Below are 20,942 nucleotides of genomic sequence, written 5' to 3'. Positions count from 1 at the left end.
ATGCTAAGTGATTATGAAACGTTGTGATTAATTTCCTACTTGCCGAACGCAAGCGTTTTCAATAACGCACCCAATCGAGTCTGTGTGAAATTTCTCAAACTATTTTCCCAGGCATCGTTGAATAATTTTCATCAAATCACGGGGAAATGTCGTCAAGTTTTTATCACGAGTAATCTTCTCCTACTCGCCTGCATTCGGTGACACGTATTCACTTGCAGCCAGCTGCAGAGTACGCGGCGTTGCGACACGTTCTTTAATCCCTCACCGCGTGCCGGGCAGTTGCAGAATTCGCAGGCATAACATATTCTAAATCTGACGTTTTGCGTGACGAACCGCCGCCTCCACCGACTGACAACCGCTACAGTCAAGCTTCGGTCTCTCGTGACGACGACAGCTTTGACTGATCGTTGGAAACCGTTTCGTAGGCGACAATTTTTCTTCGCCTCTAAAGTGAGAAGCACACTTCATAGCTGACTTTCTTTACCCCAACTTCGTGTAACCGCGCCTGCCGTTGAAAATAATCATCCTCCTTGTTGCCCCAACAACTAACTAGTCAATGCACCGCCGTAAGCGTCTGCAGCCCGCGATCGTTAATTGCAACGTACTTGGATGTAAATGTTCCATACTATGGTTACGAGCGTCCATCTATGTTCATGATCAATAAGCCTTAACAGCCGTGCGTAGATAAGCCACCATTCCTTTCTATGGAGTAAGTAACTTCGCACCCTGCTTCACTCTGCACGAATTTTCTCGTCACGTTACACCGTAAAATTGCTAGCGCTACTGTACTTGGTAATCATGTAAATGCTCCATCGACATTTTACTAAATTTCAAACTATCTTTCTATGCATATTGCGATTATTATTAATACTTTTACTGTTATTGCTATCGTTGAATTGATTTTCTTACTGGACAAAAGTCCCCTCGTAGCCTTATACAGGAGTTCAAACACACAAACCATAACGACTCTGAGTTTGTGTAACGACACTTAATTCACACCTGATCAATCGAATCAGCAAAGTAACGGGCAGTGCAAATATAAGAGTTGAAGTTGGAGTAAACAAGCGAGAACGTGGATAACGAACATTAAAGTGGTCGCTGAATTGGCTCCCGTCCTCCCACGAACTGGTATTCGTTTGGTCTGTGGCTAATATCAATCAATTCTGTCGTTTCATCTTTTTTCACACTTCAAACACGTACACGTGACTGCGTGAATTCTCCTCGAGTAAAATTTCGTTCTTCTTCGTAAACCTGAAATACAAGAGCCTTCCATCCTTTCCAGAATTGAAATCCGACCAGCGCAAAGCGCTACGTAACTTGAAGGAACCTTCGCTTCAAAGTGTCAAGTTGCCAGTCACTTGATCGTTTGAAAATTCTCGGTTCCGCAGTTTCGCAGGTCGACGTAACGACCGTTCAATTTTTGTCTCGTCTTCTTCCGCTACGATTCTCACTCGCTGTGTCATTCCCTGTTTTCATTATAATCCCGCGACATCGAGTCGGGCTTCCGAGTCACCTACATTATATCGAGAGGATCCAGCAAAGGGACTGCCGCGTCGAACGTGTGGGATTGTGGGAAATTGGGGGATAGTGTCCGCAACGCGACCGCGAGATGGAAGCCAAAAGATTTTCCTTCGCGGCTCCCGCACATCCGGACACCCCAACTTCCGCCTCGAAGAATCGTCGCCACCGGCGAGCTTGCGGGGAAAAAAGAGGGTGCAGGGAAGGCGAGCCTCGCTAGCTCGGTTGTTGGTGCATGGCACGGGGCCGATCGTTACGAACTGCACCCACTTGTTAGAGCTCCGTCTAGTCGAGTCCACCCCTCCCCCCTCTTCCAGACTCCCCGCCGTCCGAACGACGCCTCCCGTCGCGCACTCCAACCCCTTTTTATCGGCGTCGTGGTCGTGTGTAGTAAAACCACCCGCATACGTAAACTTAAGCTTGGGTCGAGGCGTGTGCCTGCTTGCAGCGTGCTTGTCGGCCACAACGTGGATTTGGGCGATGACCGTGAACCGTGGATCTTGCCAGAGTTCGCCGTGCATAGGATAAGTGGTCTTGAAGTGGCGGCGCATTGCCGCCCAGCATCCTGCAGGATAGCGTTTGAGGGTACGGGAATAATGGCGATGGCCGTTAAGCTAAAAATAACCGATGCATCGATTAAACGAGTCGAAAAAAATAATCGAACACGACTCGATTGAATCGGTAAAAATTAATCGATTAATCGATTGTTTCGTGTTTTTTTGAAACGGTGCATCGGAAAACCAAAATTTCGTAAATTTCAGTATGTAGTCTTGATAGCGGAAAAGTTTTTTGATTATTTATAGTTTCGTTCAAAGTATTTTTCAATTTCGGGCGAAAATATTCATTCAACTTTCACTTGTTGTATCAAATAGGTAATTACTAAGTAAGACAATGATGATAATTGATATTTTAATCACATAAATTGATACTTTGTTGCGTCGTTCGTGGGGATAAAAAATAAAAACCGATTGTGAGGAAAAATAATCAATTATATTCGATTAATCGGGTAAAAAATGATCGATTTTTTTTGTTCATTCTTATTTGGTCAGACGTTGTGACACGTGTAGAATCATTCTTCATGCGGAAAGTTCTCGTCAAGATTTACCTTCAACTTTGCCATAGGAATAACAATTGGTTCTTACGGAAGCGTGAAATGTTCTGAAAGTCCGGTGTGTTACTATCGAGTACCGTGAAATCTTTTCAAATGCCTTCCGTATTCAATATGAATTTACACGTTGAATAGGAACGTGAAATCGATTGAATTTTTCTTGTATGTAGTTACATATAAATTCTGGGTGATTGAATGCTGTATGGAAATGTTAAAAGGAAGTCTCTGAACTTTTCACAGTCTTGCGAGACCTTTTGAAATCCATGAGAAACCTCGTAAGGTCCTCATCACGTCTTGCACTGAAATTCAATCAAATCTCGTACGGAGTATTGTCACTTCGAAGTCACGTAAAAAATGTTCAAAATCACGTTAAACCTTGAACTCTGAATTTGCAAGGCCCGATACAAATTTCAGTAACGCAATATACTTAAATCGAAGCATATGTCTGTGTTATTTGAATTTCGAAATCGTACGTAAAGAACCGATCAGGACAGTTCAAGTTCGGTTTTTAATGCGCTTTTTTGGAAAAAAATCCGATCCGATGTTGGCAAGTTTCGAAAAACCAAAACCCTGGAAATGAGAGCGAGAACGGCACGACAATTTTTCAGCGCATCGTTTCTCCGAAGATGATTCGACGCCTACTTTTCGTCTCAAAAAAGGTATAAAAAAATTAAAAAAATTGAAAATTAAACAAAGAAACCGGGCACTCCGAGCCACAGGCATGTATCCGGGCTGAGAGGAGAATTCCTGAAATATTCAACCCTCGGTAAATTCCTCCACTCGAGTGAGGTTGACAAGAACAAACAACCCGGGGTGCACTTTACGAGGGAACCTTCGTTTCCGTTTTTTATTTTTCACCCCCCGCGTTTTTGTCTCCCCCCCCCCCCCCCCCCCCCTCCCCGCCCCCCACTCCTCTTCGCATCGTCGCAACACACGACGGCGACCTGGTTTTCGAATTTAAACGCAACGCCGCCACGGTTGGTTCCTCATGTCCAGGTCGCAGCCCGCCTTGCACTTCTGCTTCTCTGTGACTGAATCGATAGCTCCCATTCCCATTCCCATTCCCATTCTCATCCAGATCGTAGATCCAACGTAGGTCGATACGCACCCCTCTTAAATTCCCCTCGCCGCTTACGCCAACTCGCACCTGCCGTTTCTCGGTCAAGTTGAAGCCGTCGCGGACCTTGCCATTCAATGCCGACTTGCGCCGTCGCATCGGGGCGCAAATTGGGGGACGCTCGGGATTAAGGAGGGGGGTTACAGCTTGGATGATCTAAAATCATGCCTGTTTTTGCAAATTTTTTTTAAAAGAAAATGGAAATACTTGGAACAATTTGAGTTTGCGATCTTTGTTATTTATAGTTTCAAGAACGTTTTGGCGTTTTTTCATTGAAACTAATAATAAAATAACACTACGTGCAAGCTGTGATACCCCCCTTTCATTAAGAAGATGTTGCACGCGTATTCAATCTTCCGAATTGCCTCATATAACAAATTTTCTGAACAATTCTGGACCGAATTATAAGACAGATTTTTCCCCCCATATTTAACAACTCGTATCTGGTGAAATGGCGCTTGCTATCGGAATCGATGAAGATTTTGACAAAAAGCTTGCCTGCTCTGTCGGTATAATATTGACAAAAAGTAACTTTCTGAGGATTCTAATCAATGTAATATATACACTTTTATGTTCACCGGAGCGTGACAGGAAAGTAGAGGTAGAGATATTTTTTGTGTTTGTTTCATCTTCAATCAACAGGGTCTACAGCGTTCCAAATATTAATTCAATCCTTGTTTGACACACATCTGTAGAATCACGTACTTGACACACTGGGATCATTTAGGTACCCCAGTAACAAAAATCGTTACGAATAATAAACTAATAAATGTTATCACATGACATTTTTTTTCGAAGATCTTGAAAGGTTACTTTTAAAAACTATACAGGTTATATAATAAAATATCAAAATGCCAGATGGTGCCAAAAACCCGATATTTTTGATTTAAGTACTTGAAATTAACGGAAAAAAGCACGGAGTCGTTTGTACCCGAGGTTATCGAACAAGGGTTGAAAAAACGTCCACAGTTCCAAGGGCAATCGATAATTTGAAAAGCGATTGTCCTCGCAACACGATTCCCAGCAAAGATAATAGTCGACGAACAACGATTAGACGCACCTATTACATTTATAATGTGCGAATTGTCGAATGGTGAAGCAAAATTCTATTTCTTTGCTGTCTTCAAAAGTATAAACATTGAAAACACAGAAGGCGGAAAATTTATGAACGTCAGAACGGTATCGAGTTTCATTTAATTCACCCACCTTTTCCCTGTTCTTGAACGACAAGTAAGTAAAGGGCGAATATATACGCATGTGTGCGATGAGGCAATCCGTGCGTGGATTTTTACGAGTGAAACTGCGGGTCCTCTTCAGTAGTTTAGGAGCACGTCGTGACGTAAATAACAGTTTCAAAGACCGGAATAGGTGGCGGGCGTAGGCAGGATCGGAAATCCCTCAGAGATTGGTTGAACCCTCCTCGGGTATCCCGAGCCTTTCGTTCCATCTAATACACCAGAAACCGATGGTACGTACGTGAAATGCTGCTGAGGCCAGGGTCTTAGAGTACCGAACCGGGGAACTGATCGCTCCCAAAACATGTTCCATTTTACGAACATCTTCGATGACGCGTGAGTGTGACTTAAAAAAATTAAAAATACCTCGTGGAAAATTGGTTAGTTAACAAAACGGCGTATCGTAAGGTTTCTCGCAATCGTTGAAGAAAAATGATTCGGGGGAGAGTAGGGTGTTTTTTCTTTTTTTAACTTTCTCTTTCTCCTCTTACGTACCCTTCGAAAAGTCAGCTTTCAGCCTCAAACGAAGTCTCGCGCAACCGGAACTCGGTAGCAAAATTGCAAAAAGTGACTCATCCAGTCTGAATTTTTCAAACACTCTAACCGAAATATCCCGAAAACTGTACAAGTTGGGAAGTTGTTTTTTGTTTCATTTTGTAGATAGTCAAATTTTATATAAAAAAAAGGTTGAGATTACTATACACCTAAATATTCATATTGTATACGATATGAATGTTTAAAGTTGAGTGCAGTGAATGAATGAATGAATATGGCTTCGTTTGAGGCTGAAAATTAAATTTTTAAAGGGTCCGTAGAAGAAAAAAAAAAATTTCAAACCAACCGTAGTGGGCATACACGCGTGGTGAAAAATGGTGATGTTGAAATAGACCAAACTTGGCCAGTGTGGACTACTATGTAAAAAAGTTTCGAGGTCGTTTCGTAAATTCAACATCAGATAGTGTTAGATTGACATCGAGTACTGTTAAGTTGACGCGAAGTTACGTAGCCAATAGAAATCCGTATCACGTATTATTTTTTACGGTCTGAATCCATGCATTCACATTTGAAACAAAACAAAAAAAAAAATAACAAAAATCGGCACATGACTAATAAAATAAGGCATTCGAACGATGGAATCGTAAAATTTTGAATACTGTGTTATCAGCTTTTGAGTACATTCACTTTTATTATCGCCGCATACGGAGTTGTGCATAACGAACCGTACACGCCTTAAGTAATGGCAGGAAAGCGGTTCGTCGCGCATTATTCAAATGTGAAAGCGATAATGAGGGCCGAGGCACGTTCTAAATACTGTCGCTGAAGTTTGAAAATTTATAAATTTATAAGCACTGGAGATAAACGATAATCCTCTTTCGTTCCAACGTTCCAATGCGAACTGAAATGTATCGCGACGATCGGATGTCTCGAACAGGAAACTCGCATTGACCCCCCTAATGGCAATAAATAAAAATAATGTGGAACACATCGTTCGGCATCGATCCAAATGTTCCCCGACCTACAATATCACCAGAGTTTAGTGTCAGGGAGGAGCCATTCCAACGACACAACATGCACATTACGGTCTGACACATACATATATCGCGAAAGACAGAAGACAGCCTTTCGTTATTCGCCAAGGATGCCGTTCGCGTCTCCGTTATCATTAATATCAGGACAATGGGACGCGAAACCTAGTGTGAACTCACCTTGGCCGGCTAATTGTATTTCGCCTATGTTCATTCTGAAAGGATTTCAATCTCCAAGGACTTACGTCATCGTCTGCAAATGACATTTTCTTCGGGAATATTCAACTCTACGCGTAACACTTGCGATACATCTCTCGTGATATCGCGTTTTCGAGGAAATTATACGTGGCCAAATTGTCAGCTCTCGTTTCACGACCACTCTTTTTTGGCACAGGTTGGATAGAAAAATGTTTCATTTGATAGGGACAAGAAGTGAATTGTAAGGGATGCGATCAAGTTTATGTTGAGAAAATAATTCCATGTTTGGTTGGAATGATAGAGAAGAAAAATTGACCAGCCATGAACCTAGGTGGTAAATTTGAGGCAGAGTTTTGCGTTTCCTTGAGTAAAGAATTCCTGATTTCGTTTTCCTTGATTTTTGTAAGAGATTTATAATTTTCGCCGTGATATTTTCTGACAGAATTGATTGAAAGAACCGGAGTTCCTGTGTACGTATCGCTGCACTGTCACTTACAATCTCGTTGATTCGTGAATAGTGACAGAGCAGATTTTTGACCGAAGAATTTTTTAAGCGAAGATCTTGGAAAGGATTTTCTGACAGGAAAGAAGCCCGTCTCATTGTCATTCAATTATTGCGCAAGGACTTGCAACTCTCTGCGAGTCTCGGGATACGGAATAAAATCGGAGAACATAGGATTACGTAATAATTCTGTCTCCTCCAATTCCGGGGGTGAAAATTTTCGAGAAAATAAATGTATTCCATCCCGCGAACAATGCGTGGATTATGATAACGGTTGTCTGGAATGACATTCACGGCGACTCTGCTTCGGACAATTTAATGAGCTTGCGCAATCACGTGAATAATTGTGTGACAAAGGATTTGACAAACCATGGCCGAGAACACTGATAATGATCTGAAGCCTGAGCGTTCAATTCCAAGTTTCACACTTTTGTTATTCCGATATTTCTCTAGAGACAATCGAGTTCCTGACCTTAAGAAAAAAATTCCACCTCATTAAGAGATAATGGAAGGGAAGCGGGTCAAGAGAAGATCGGAAGATCCAGCTTTACAGCTGGATTCATTGCGTATCTTTGAATCTGAAGAGTCGTCTTTACATGTATTTCTACTTGGCGAAAATGACAATGATCGACTTCGGATAAAACGACTGCATATTTATAGAGTGGACGCGAATGTGGACGAACGGTCAAAGTTGTATGGATGCAAAGGAAGATAGATAAGTTTCCGAAGAACGGTACAAGGCTAATTAATTCAGGTCACACTAACGACCTGCTGCGTCTTTGGATTGTGGACAGCTCAACTTTCCAGTGCATAATTACTTACATCGTAGAACACAGGAGTGAAAGGAGTGTCGAGGCCGATTATAATATTAGAATGGTCACAAAAAAACTTTACATATTTATACATATAAGTAATGGACGAAGATTAAGGAGGACATGAGAAGGATTATTGATACTGGTTTTGAATGATACAATTGTAAAAATAATACGATTTTTGTTTTTTTTTTTTAGCTTTTCCGAAAATACAGTATTCATGAACGTTAGTGAGATTATATATATATGTATAGTGTTACGGTACATTAGTCAACAGAATTTTGTAACAAGGAAGGTGCTTACTAATTTTTAAATACTACTCGCATTATAAAACCATATTTATTTTGATTCGATCAGATCTAGTTTTTGTGCTGTGTGTTCTGACTTGACTTTTTTGATTCACGGTGTTTTCTCATTCATTGTAACTAACCAGCTGGTACTTGTTACGAGTAGCAAAACACCCTGAATCGAAAAAGGTAAGTCAGAACACATGACACAAAAACTAGACCTGATCGAATCAAAATAATTATGGTTGCACAATGAGGCTAGATAAATATTTAAAAATTGGTAAGCACCTTTGCATGCTAGAAAATTTAATTAAGCAGTGTTGCATTCTCACACGCACGTTTTTTTACTTTCGAACACTTGAAAGTTACGTACGAATAAATTTTCACGATCGATGTAGGAAAACAAAAGAGGCAAACGAGAAGAAAGGCGGTCTTCTGCTGGTCTGTGTCGCTTCTGCGATTCAGGGCGAACTGCGGGTAATTGCATAAGCTGAATTATTAGTTGGTTATTAAACTTTGTTCGGACCACCGGCGCAAAGCTTAACAAGGCATTATGAGATTAAGTCCGCGCGAGCCTGCAGGATAGTTTGGAATCTGAAATATCGCGGTGCAGCTGTATTATGTACCACCACCGCAGTGATATTGCAGGGCTCGTATATCAGCTCGCTGCAAACCAAGGCGAGAAAATTGTTTAATTAACCATCTCTCGGCTAATTTCCGCCACGACTATAATCCGTACTGCATAGATCAGCAATTTTCTTGCCAGTTTGAAATCCATGTCATTTTACCATTCCGCTATTAATTAACGAATCGGGTTTGTGGTTTCAAATTTGAGGAATTCCGAAAGCGCGAAATTTCGAATTATTTCATGGCGAAACTCGAAGTAAAGAAGTCAAACTTTGAAGAAACAACAAAGTTTCGATTGGCCGGAAACGCGACGATTTAAAGTTCCGAAATTCAAGATCCTCAAAATTTAAGTTATGACACAGCAGTTTCGAAAAGTAAAGTTCCGATGGTGAAAAATGTCGAAAAATAAAGTGTTGATGGAGTAAAATTCCAAGTATTCAAATATACTCACACAGCGTAGTTTACTCGACTAGTTGGTGTAAAAAAAATCCAAAAAAAACCGAAAATCAGAATTACCAGGATTCCGAACATAAGAATGTCGAAAATCCAAAACAAATAAAGGTCAAAGTGGTGAAATTTCACCTAGATAGAAATTCACAGAACTGAAAATCTCGTCTGCAACGAGCTACTGCTAATGCCACCGCAACCCGACGCTTGTATCTACCAATATCAGCGATCATTTGTTGTGTCGGACTGTTATTTATGGAATGCGCTGCCTACCGAAGTAGTTGAGCAGAAAGGACTCGCGCCGTTCGAGTGCAAACTTTATACTCATTACGTATACCGCGAGCAGCAAAGATACAATTCTATGCATCAGTGTATCCCTTCTCTGCGTTTTATCTTTACTTTATTTAACTTTATTTCCTTGATTTCTTTTTTTCTTTTTATAAACTTATCGTAGTAATGTACCCTTACTTTACCTAGTGCACGAGATAAAACTTTCCCCCGGCTATGTTTATTTGATTTCATTCTTTTCCATTTTCCGTCACTTGTCCATTTATTTATTTATCTATGTTATTAATGTTTTCTGAGTTTGCTCAAATACTCGCGGTATGCTCTGGTTTTATGTTATTTTCACTGTTCTGTCGTCCGCGAACGTCGTTCTTATTTTTTACAACTGACCAATTGTTTTATCAATTTTCCCGTCCTGATTAATATCAATTTTCCTTTTATCTAATCTTTTTATTATTTATATTCTTGCTGATATTCTAAGCTCTTTGCCTATTTATTTTTTTAAACTTATTATTCCTTTATCTTATTTATTACTCTATCTTTATTTTTTACTAATTTTCGCTGTATTTACTTTTATCTATCTTAACCTCCTTCTTTAGTTATTGTTTATCAACCTGAATTCAAATGACTTTAATTCGTTTTTGATTTCATTGGACTTGTCCCAGGGCGAATAAACGCTTCTATCTATCTATCCATCTACCTATCTATCTATCTATCTCTCTCTCTCAGAGGACGAGAAATTAGCCAGTCAAAAACTGTATCGATCCTGAAGCCGAGGAGCTCGGACCCGAGAAAAAGAGACTCTCTAGGCGACGAAACCGCCTCGAGGTTCGAAGCCCGCGAGAAATCTCATCGTTAGGTTACTCTTTTAAACAGCCCCCAGCGACTCGGTTCTTTCTCCTCGGTAAAAAGACGCCGGTTTCATTGACGGCGGAAGAGACCAAGCTGAAAAGCGGATGCTGCAAATTCCCGTCCCTCCTAAGGACTCCGCGATTTTTACGCGACACTCGCGCCTCTTCATCACCCTTCACCTCTCCCTTCGTCCCTCCGCTTCCACCTTTTCCTCTTCCTCCCAATAACGCCGCCGGCTTCCTCTCGAAGATCATCTCAGCAGGTCCGTAACGAGAATTATACCAAGGCCCGGGTTTCTCCGTGGGATTTATTTGTTCTTCGAGTCGATTTCCGGTGGGAACCTCTGCCGGCCTCTTTTTTCGCTACTCTTATCCCGTAACAGTTCATCGAATATCGTGGGACTTGAAAGAATAATATCGTTAGAATTCTTTTCGCATTCACGTAGGCGTTATAAAATATCACACGGATTCTCGGACGCTTAGGCATAGACGAGAAACGGATGAATCGGCATTTTTCCTCACATCCAGCGGCCCCCGCACCACGAACCGTGGATGAATAGATTTTGAGCGTCGGAAAGATTGCCGACGTCGCCTCACTGATGAATGCGAAAAAAATTCAAAGATTATAGCATCCGTAGAGAAAAGTGGCCGAGTAATAACGTTAACTTTGTCCCGGGTTCGATGCGAGCGAGCCTCGAGGGGATTTCACACTTCGGTTTAACCGTAACGCAAAGCTAATTCCAACGCTGTTTAATCTTTCAAGCATTGTGTACCCCGAGACTTGAGATAAACTCTCTGGTATATCATCAGCTCACTCGGCGTCGACTCCTTCGGCAGGCAGGATTCGTTCGAGCGGAATAAGCCGAAGTGCCAGTTCCGGTTGTGTTTCTAGGCAGATACGCTTTGAGAAAAATCGCATCTCGAAGACGTTACTTCGACCAAATTTGGCAAGACGGTGGGCAGGAGAAATTTGTCGCACGATCGACGAAACACCGCCTGCGGCAAGTCGAGTAAACCTCAAATATGATGAGAAACACGTACGTTGCGATGCTTGTTTCCAATTTGACAAACAGAGTGTGAATATCACTTAAATTTTTCGACGCGATCAGGTTCTGGAGGAAAGGCACACTTTAAAACCGAAAAAAGAAAAGTCGAATTGCAATCCTCGAAGTCGGTATTCGGACGTTGTGAAAAAGTAGGTACGTGTTGAATGTTTTCAACCCCATCCCCCCCTCTCGAGAATATCCTGCCAAGTTTGATAAAAACTGAAAGGACACACTTTGCCAGGTTCGCTGATCAAAGTTGCGATGCGGAAAATTGACTTTCTTTATTCAGATTGAAACTTGTCAAGTTAATCGGAGTTATACGATTATTACGAAAGTTTATTCGAATCGACTATTCTTACAATCACCTCTGAGATTCGCTGAATATTCATGCTAAGTGGAATTCAAATTATTGGCACGAAATCACGGCGCGACTCTAACAACACACCCAGTTTCGCCTGTTACCAAATAAAGTGTTTCGCATCACTACGAGTCGCTACTTTTCATTAAGCAAACAGCCGAACGGTGAAAAAAAGAATCCGACTCGGTCTGATTTTTGAGCTGTTTGTTCTACGTACCCACCGAGTGACGTGGCGACGGATACCACGTCGTTTTCCGGAACCCTGCGGCAACCTCCTGCCCTCCAAGGAAATAGACGTCGGGCGTCGGTTTCTTCTTCGATAGAACAGAGACCTCTGTAATCAGATTCTGGCGGATTTATGAGCAATCGAAAGAATTTTTGTTTTCACTCTCTCTCGAATTTGGCAACACTTTCGTAAGAAATGCTTGCCACTTTCCGTCGACGTAGGATGACTTTTAAAACGCGGAATCTGTGTAGAAGTTGCAACAAATAATTGGCACTGAAAAATAACTTACTTGCACGATCTAATAATATTTCTGTACGCGTCGTTGAACGCAGATTTATACCTGATTGAATTTTGTTCATTAAATTAATCCGTTTGACATTCTGCTTCAGCGGCAAAATTGTTTCGTTCAACATGGAATCAACTAATTTTCAGGTCTTTGATGTAAAGCTGAGGCACAGTGGTTAACCATGTTACTGCGTCCCGGATAAATTAGCTTGAATTTAAACTTCGTTCAGCTGCAGTGAAACTGAGTTGCGAAATTCGAGTGCAAAAATTTCGCAACGCGGTTGGAACTCGACGTATTTCGGTCACTGTACCTATCGAGCGTTTAATTGAATCAATTGAAAATCGGTTGCCCGAAATAAATTCGTCAGACTTTGCGACACGCGGTATTACAAATAGAACGAAGCGCAGAGTCATCGTGTTCAACGAAATCAGTTGTTCGACTCGATTATTCCGCCGTCTCTGTTTCGGTCTGAAGAGCTTTGTAATAAAAGTACGGTCGAGCCTCGATTGTAGAATAAAATGAGATCCAAGGAAGAAGAAAATTATTAAGATCTTGGAAGGGATGAAAACCGTTTGATAAGATCCGGTAAAAATTGGGCCAGATGACAAAGAAAACATCGTGCAGAGGGTCGTGCCGTCATCGAGCCAAGGGCTAAAGGTCTCGAGTTAAAAGAAAGTGCATATTTCCCTCGACCCCTGCGATGCATAAAGCTTGTAATATATCTCGAGGGCGGGGTTCCAACGTTTATTGCAGGGATAAACTTGGGATAAAATGTAGTAAGACGAGTTTAGGGGTGCAATTTTGAATCGGCGGTGAAACAGAAATTCCAATATGGCGCCAGCGGCTGGGTTCGGAGAATACGGTCCTGACGCGTATTGATTGTTGTCCGAGGGTTCTGCGCGCAGAGTCCTCCCTCCTTCTCGATCCCTCTCTCCCTTCCTCACTCTCTCTCTCGCTCACTCTTCGCCCCCACGCCGTTTTCACCCCCAGAGTAGCGGGAACGCCGATCCGTGCAGAAAGTCTGCTCAGTCTTCCTCAGGCACGCAACACGCCCGGTACCTATCTCAACTAAACTCACACACTCTGTCATTCTGTCACGAAACATACACAAGACACTCTGACAATCCGACACTCTGACACGACTGCTCAACTCGCTCGCTCACAGTCAGTTCCACGCCACTGATCATCAACGCACTTCGGCGTCACTCTTCATCTCCATCTTCTTCTCATCCTCATCCTGCTCCTCCTCCTCCTCCTCCTCCTGCTTCTCCTCCTCCTCGACTTCTTCGTCATCCAATTCGGCCATCGTCTCTCTTTTCGGCGGTTCAGAATCGCTGCACGTTCTACACTTCGCGCGTGTCGAAACCTCGCTTCGGCTCTGTTCGAAACGGACAAAGCTCCGCGGCCAAATTGATACGACGAATTAATCGCCCCGTTCGGTCGTACCGCTATTCGATAATAACACGACGAGTGACGACGATTGGACAGTCGTTGAAACAGTGAGAAAGGAAAAGACCGGCATTGCACACATCCTCACGCTCTTCGTTGCGACATCCGCTCTATTTCTTATCTCGCATAAACGCAATGTACCACCTCCTCCTTGCCTGATCCTCTTTCTCTCTCGCGAAACCTTTCGCCGAGGATGAACGTTTCGCAATCGTTGATATTACACTCTCTCTTCGTACGTTATTAAAAACCTCCGGCGTTGTTGATTGACGATAATATTTAAGTCGCGGGGAAAAAGTGATAAACGTATAACAATCGGACGACGATGATGATGAGAATGATATTTATGATGATAATGATGATGACGACGACGACGATGAAGCAAAGTTGAGATACCGAGAGAGAGGGAAACAGAGAGAGAAAGAGAGGGAGGGAGAGAGTACGAGGATAACGTTCGAGGACGATCCTTACCTACTAGCCCGCTGCTGCACACTTGTTAATTCGACACCGAATCACCTCCCGCTACTATAATATTATAATGAAACAGATGTACAATGTTGACCGTTTAGAGTATATATTTTATCGAATCTGAGGCATAAATAGCTGGTACGAGGTGTATTATATCGATGTTGTTGTTACAGAGAAATTTATATTAAAGAAAGAAAGAGAGAGACAGAGAGAAAGAAAGTGACAGAGAGACGTATAAACAACAATAATACCTGTACAATAAATATAAATTATATATATAATATATACACAAATACACACACACACACACACCCGCACACACACACACACATACAAATCCATGCGTATATACAGAGACATATGTACAATATATACGTTATATACCGTGTATAAATATACAGATTATACAGAAACAGTAAAACAATAATACCGGTAACGCTGATAAGGTGGATGTAAATCGTTGTACGAAGGGCGGTATCGTGAACAACAACGCGGTTCGTTTGTAAGTCGTTCAGAAGGCGCGCGCGCTGCACTACCCTCAAATCGCTCGAAACATGTACGAGGGAGGCATGGCTGCTGAACGACAGGTACGTTTTCATTTTTCGATCTAGACAAATTATCCATCTCGACACGACGCAGACTTTTCTCCAGTCTCTCACATTCTGCAACACAGTTTCATCGAGAAAACTACTGCAATATACCTGCCTACATTCACTCATCGCTGTTTCTTACGAGTAGCCGCTATTTAGATACACGCCACGGTACATTCATGCTGCTCCTAGCACTCTCAGGGTGGCCACACACGCATGGGGAACCCGGAAGACTTGGAAATGTCAGGGGATTCTTTGACTTGGTCGTGGAGAAAACTTAAAATATCACTTTTCTATCTTGGGAATTAGAAATCATTTTTTGAGGCAACACGTTCACTTTTTTTCTGTCGAGAAAACAAATTGGCAATTTGTTTTTTTTTTTTTTTGTACATTATATTTTGCTTCGATTCGAATTGAATTTGAAATGAATATACATAGAGTCAATAAGCTGAAAGATTTAGGTTTTGGTAACTTACTAGAACTGGGAAAACTAGGTTTTGGGTGCTGGAAAACCTGGAAATGTCATGGACTTTGTTTCACAAAAATTTGTGGCCACCCTGCACTCTGCATAAACATAATACAGACACGACGCTGAGTAAAGTTTTTCTATCCAAAGCGTACAGCGCTCAGCACACGTATGATGCCAAAATGCCTGTATAACGCCTGTGTAACAAGCTAAAACATCAGACGGTATTTCAATACTGATTGTCGCAGTTTCTAGCGTAGAGTAGATATCAGAGTAGTATGGCTAGCTGTAGTGAATGGCGAGTAAACAACGCTGCGCAGAAAAATATGTCTGAAAGCGTACAGAAACGATCAAATTTCACCGCAATTCGTTACCATTTTTCTCCATGCCTTGCGTCTTACGTAGGTAATCGAATCTACGTCTGGCCTATGATTTTGTTTCCGGAAATTCGCGTCTATTAGTCTGATTAAGCGTAAGTATTGTCAGACTTTTTCAAACGATGCGTAAGAAGAAAATAAACCGAAATCCACCAAAAAATCCCAGGAACAGCCGCGAAGTTCTCCATCTTCCGTGAAGCTGAAATTAGCAGCCAAACGTGCTAAGCTTTTTGGAAACCAAAAAACGTAGATCAGTTTTATCCTTATAATTGTATAAATGTATCGGAGGTTCGAGATATTTCGCAAAATTTTGATTTTCGGACTTGACCGTCTTATTCGAATGAACATTGAAACGTTTGGCTGCTGATTCTTGCTGCTAACTTCAGCCCCGTCCATCTACCTGCAACCGCTCGATCTTTCCACTTTGGCAAGCTCGTAAAATTCGGTAACCTTGGCGAATTTTTAAGACGCGGTGCGTACCCCACTTTGGCTTGATTGCCCTCCCAAGGATGTAAAAATTTTTCATCATCCGCAGTAAATGATTGATGCCGTTTACTCAAAACTCGTATTTCTCGTTCAATGTATCCTCCTCTCATCTCGGAACTCAAATTTCCTGCAATGCGACATAAATTCGGCGTCGAAAAGCCTGGATAAAATCGTCTGACTACGATCGTTTCCCAGGCGTAGCAATGAGGGCCGTCCCGTCTCAGACACATTTCCTTTGTACCAAGATAGCTTTGCTTCACTGGTAAATGTGCGACAGCGGTTCTTACGGTTCCTTTTCTTATTTCCAACGCATCGATGCGTTCGTCCGGACGTCGCGTGGTCGATACGCACTTTTCTGCGTTGAACCGAAGCTCCGCATCGAAATAGCGAGCAAATAATCGTAATAACGATAAAGGTTTGCGGGTTTTACTACAACGTAAGGCTGCCTACGGCGAATCGATCGGACTCTCATTCATTTCCACACTATTTACGCAAGATTATTGGGACATCAGTCCGCGATTTCATTGTTGGATATCAAGTAAATAGCGTAATCGAATCATACCTACTCGACTGCCACCTGTTTCGCACGGGGAACGAAATCTTCGAGTATTCTCGATGAAAGTGGAAGTTTCGAAATGTCCGACAAGACTTGTCAGAGAACCGAAGAGCGCCGAGAATGGTTCCGAAGGATTACAGTTACAAAACATTCCGAATGGGTATTTAAGGGTCGAGAGTTTGATTACCCGACTGTGATTGATTTCCGTAAAACTCCCGACTTTTCCGTTTTAATCGTCTTTATTTTCCTCGAAGCAGTCTCACCTCCTGAACGCCACAGAGCTTTTCCCTCGGGTCTCTCGGATCGATCGAATCAGTGCCATGCCTTTCCGCTCACCATCGTCGGAGTGAATCTGCGTATTGTAATATCTCTCACCCGGGACCGATTGCCCTTGTTAGCCTACTTTCTGCCATTTTACTAATAAGCTTACATTGTCACTCGCGCGGCGAAACAAAGACGGCTAATGTAGTCGGTCACTCGTCGCTGCAGAGTCGGGGTCTCTGAAGGTGGTTTGAAAAACGTTTGGAAATTCAGCGCAGAAAAATCATTAACGACGACGAAACGTCGGAACAAAAGAGATTCGATCCGGAAACTGTGAATATGCTGGGCAACAACCGGAAGAGTGCTTCGTCGAACCCGTTTGCAGCCCATTCTTTTTATTACACTCAATGTTTACCGTGCACACACGCCTCGTGGGTGTGAAACTTAGCCAAATTAGCGCGAGACACGCGATCCAACTCCGATAACACGATCGCGGAGGGGACCAATCATTTTCTTGCATGCCTTGTCAAGGATCAATTACCTTTTACCAGGCGTGAGTGAAATAATAGAGTAACAATCGCGAGCAAAGTCCACCTCGACTTGGAATTATATCGAAATTCAAAAATTATTATGCTCCAAGTGCTACGATAATCGTCGTTTCTACATCTTTGTTTCCACTAGGGTGCAGACTGGGGACAAGAGACCTATTCCATTTTAAACATATCAACGAAAAGAAGTGCAAAGAGTAACCGTTCGTCATGTTTTCGGCTCCGTACATCAATGGACGCATTGTACATCCTTCGATACATAGTTTGCGATCTAAAGTATACCCTGAAAAGTTACAGCAGAGTCCGTTCAGTCCCGTCTCTAAACATGAACAACCGCTTTCCAAACAGAGGAAACTAAGCTTCGCGGGAAGATAATCGATGCTGGACGTGAGAGCCAAGATGTACCGGCTATTATATTTTGCTTCGGGTCGTCATTGCCATTTCGAAGGAAAAGAATACTCCTCGTAAAATGTACAATTCCGATGTCGTAAAGTTGAACAAACATCTTGAAGTCTTGGTTTCATTCGCCGTTAGTGGCATACAGAGGCGGCCTTATCGCGAAATAGAAAACCTAATTAGTCATTTCGGCATGACACCCTGCCACGGTTGATTAATTTCTGGTTAGGCAGTGAATTCCACAGTTGCGTGAAGAGCTTCTGACTTAGGATCAGATAATTCGGTAGGAATTCATTACTACTGTTAATCTTGGCAATTTCGATCACAACGTTAGTTAGAACGTCCAACGTTGGCGTCAACGCGTTGCGCAAATGAATTGCCGTTGACGTTTGGATGAAAGCAGAACGATTACAGTGGCTGTACAATGGTGAATATTTTCAACGGAAACACCTTGCGAGCCTCTCAAGATACCGTGAAATTCACGTACCGCAAATTCTTCTTCCAATTTCGAAAACCTCGAATGGTGAACGGACGGCGAACTCGAATGGTTGCAAAACGTCATCCCGGGGTGAATTCCGCGACACTCCGGCATGGTTGACCTTCGGGATTTAATAGTCGTTTACGTTTCGCCATTTTCGTGCCGGGGCTTACAGGCGGACGGGTCTAAGACTGGCTCGATGCTTAAGCTAAGGCCCCTCGCACAAAGGGCAGATTACCATCGCTCCGTCGAGGACGAGTTAAAGCTAGAATAATTCGAGTTCACCTGGCACGAGACCGAAGGAAACAGTCCGACCCGGCCGGGCTGTGCGAGGACGCTTCGCGCCTCGTCTTATCTCAAGGATTGATTCCGCGACCCTGAAAAGGAAGGAGCTCGATTGTCGAAATCAAGGAGCCGCGTCGGGTTTGGAGAGAACAAAATTTTCATCGGTGAGTCTAGGAGAAGCGATCGCGAGCGATTAGCATCACGCTTTGAAATATGTACAGCGTCGAAAATACAGGATCTACCTACGGGATGGCCGGGTTACACAAAGAGACTCCCCCCCAACCGTTCGCTGAAAGGTAGTTCAAAGGTCAAAACGTGGCTATCTTGCCCGATCAGCGAGCTGCTGCACGTATAATACGAATACCATCAGTCATCGGCAAATGTTATAACAAAACGAGCCCGAGCTTTAAGCTCGGAATTCCCAGGCAGGGCTGCACCCTCCTTCACTAAAAGCTAGCCCGTTTCCTTCCTGCTCCGACCTTCCAGGGGCGGTAAGGGGTGGCGGTTTCGTCGGGCACCCGCTGCGAATATATTCGCCCTCTAAAAATACTTCGCTCTCATTGTGCCGCGCGGAAGATTTGTCACTCGTTAATGTCATAAGACGAGAGCTACACGGCATATAAAATACTCTGGACGTCCCTCTTTTATACCGTATTCTTTGATTCAATTTCTCACCCATTTCTCTTCTCATCCGCTCTCCGGAATAATAGGAAAATTAGGGATCATCGATCTCCCGAGAATGGTTGGAGGATAAGCAGGCTTTCAGCTGCGTTTCGTCTGTAATTTCCGCGTCCCGTCGTCCGCTTCTTCGTTTTTCTCGTTCGTCGCGAGCCCGCGTCTCCTGCTTGCACCCCTTCCGAAAGCTCTGCCAAAATCCGAGTCCCGGGAATCGTTTCAAGGCCAGGAGACGACCTCCGACGCGGCGACGCCGGGACGCCACCCGCAACACAATCGTTCTTCTCGGTATTTCCGGTTGACTTGTTTTCGAAAGCGTTATAATATCCGCCCGACTACAGCTGCGGACTTTCGAGAATTCGAATTATGCACATACACGTGAAAGCTACGCGTCATCAAAGCGTTACAGCTTCGTGTCTGCTGTTACACGCCATGTATTATTAAACAGGTCTGCAACCAAAAAACTGTACTGGTTTTATATAATGCCTCTTATAGATTTTCACTCACCGAAGTCGGGAAAATTACTGAAAAAGTTCCATCACGTCGGATTTTTTCTTCAACCAGTGTTTGTAGCTTCATGTAGAACGAAACTCCCATGTAATTCGAAATCTGATATCTTATTTTTGGTTCTAACAATCCTGGGCCAAAGTAATTTCTTACTTCCATTTAATATTCATTATAGTGAGACTCGAGAATAAATGCAAACAGAGAAACGAAAAATGGAAAGCGGAAGCATGTTGGGACGTGTATCAGAGAGAAGAAGAAAAAGTTTCGTAGGCGAAAACAATGAACACGGAATGTTAAATACATTTCATAAAGAAATTTTTCATCTCATTTTATAAAAAACATTGCCTGGTTCATTCTAATAAAATGAGGGTTTTTCATTATTGTTATTCTTTTTTATGCAAACACCTTCTATTTCGCAAGAATACTGTTCGTGATGAAGGGAAATGGAATTTACTTTTGGATTTAGTACACTCGAAAACATAATATTTACCAAAAACATCCCATGCAATTGAAAAAAAAAAAATTGCTTTTTTGCAGAGCTGCGTTATCTATACGTCGGTGGAGAATTTCGATTACATAAGCGCGTTTCACAGACATCCGGGCATAAGCCCCATTCGCTCGGTCGAATTCTGATTCACTGCCGCGGGACGGACGGGCAAAAGATTATTCCGCATTCCGGTCACGATATTTCTGACGTTCCGCAAAAGCTATTCGAGCTTTCAGACTATCCGCTCAGCGCTGGCCTTACTTTTAAAACTTTTCCTTTTCACCGCTTCGACGTTTCCCGTAATGGCTGCCACTTACACATGTGCGTAGAGGCTGTAATATATCGAGAAAATTTCATTTCTCTTCTCGGTGGAAAGTTCACAGTGTTTCACGACTAAGTGTTAGAAACAATTCTCTGCGCACGAATCGGCCGATATTACGCGAATTCTTCAACTCAAACTCGGTCGTTATTTGCACACCTAGTACGA

The 20,942-nt window shown here is 42.7% G+C and overlaps 1 protein-coding gene across 3 annotated transcripts in view; it reads left to right on the top strand.

Moving 5' to 3' along the window:
• alpha-Catr (alpha-catenin related) overlaps positions 1 to 20,942 on the top strand; it is a 47,797-nt gene that overhangs the window by 913 nt on the left and 25,942 nt on the right. The window lies entirely within an intron of this gene.

The sequence above is a fragment of the Neodiprion pinetum genome, chromosome 1 (assembly GCF_021155775.2).
Source record: "Neodiprion pinetum isolate iyNeoPine1 chromosome 1, iyNeoPine1.2, whole genome shotgun sequence".
NCBI lineage: Eukaryota > Metazoa > Arthropoda > Insecta > Hymenoptera > Diprionidae > Neodiprion > Neodiprion pinetum.
The sequence above is the reverse complement of the archived record's forward strand: the minus strand, read 5'-3'. Positions and strand labels throughout refer to the sequence as shown.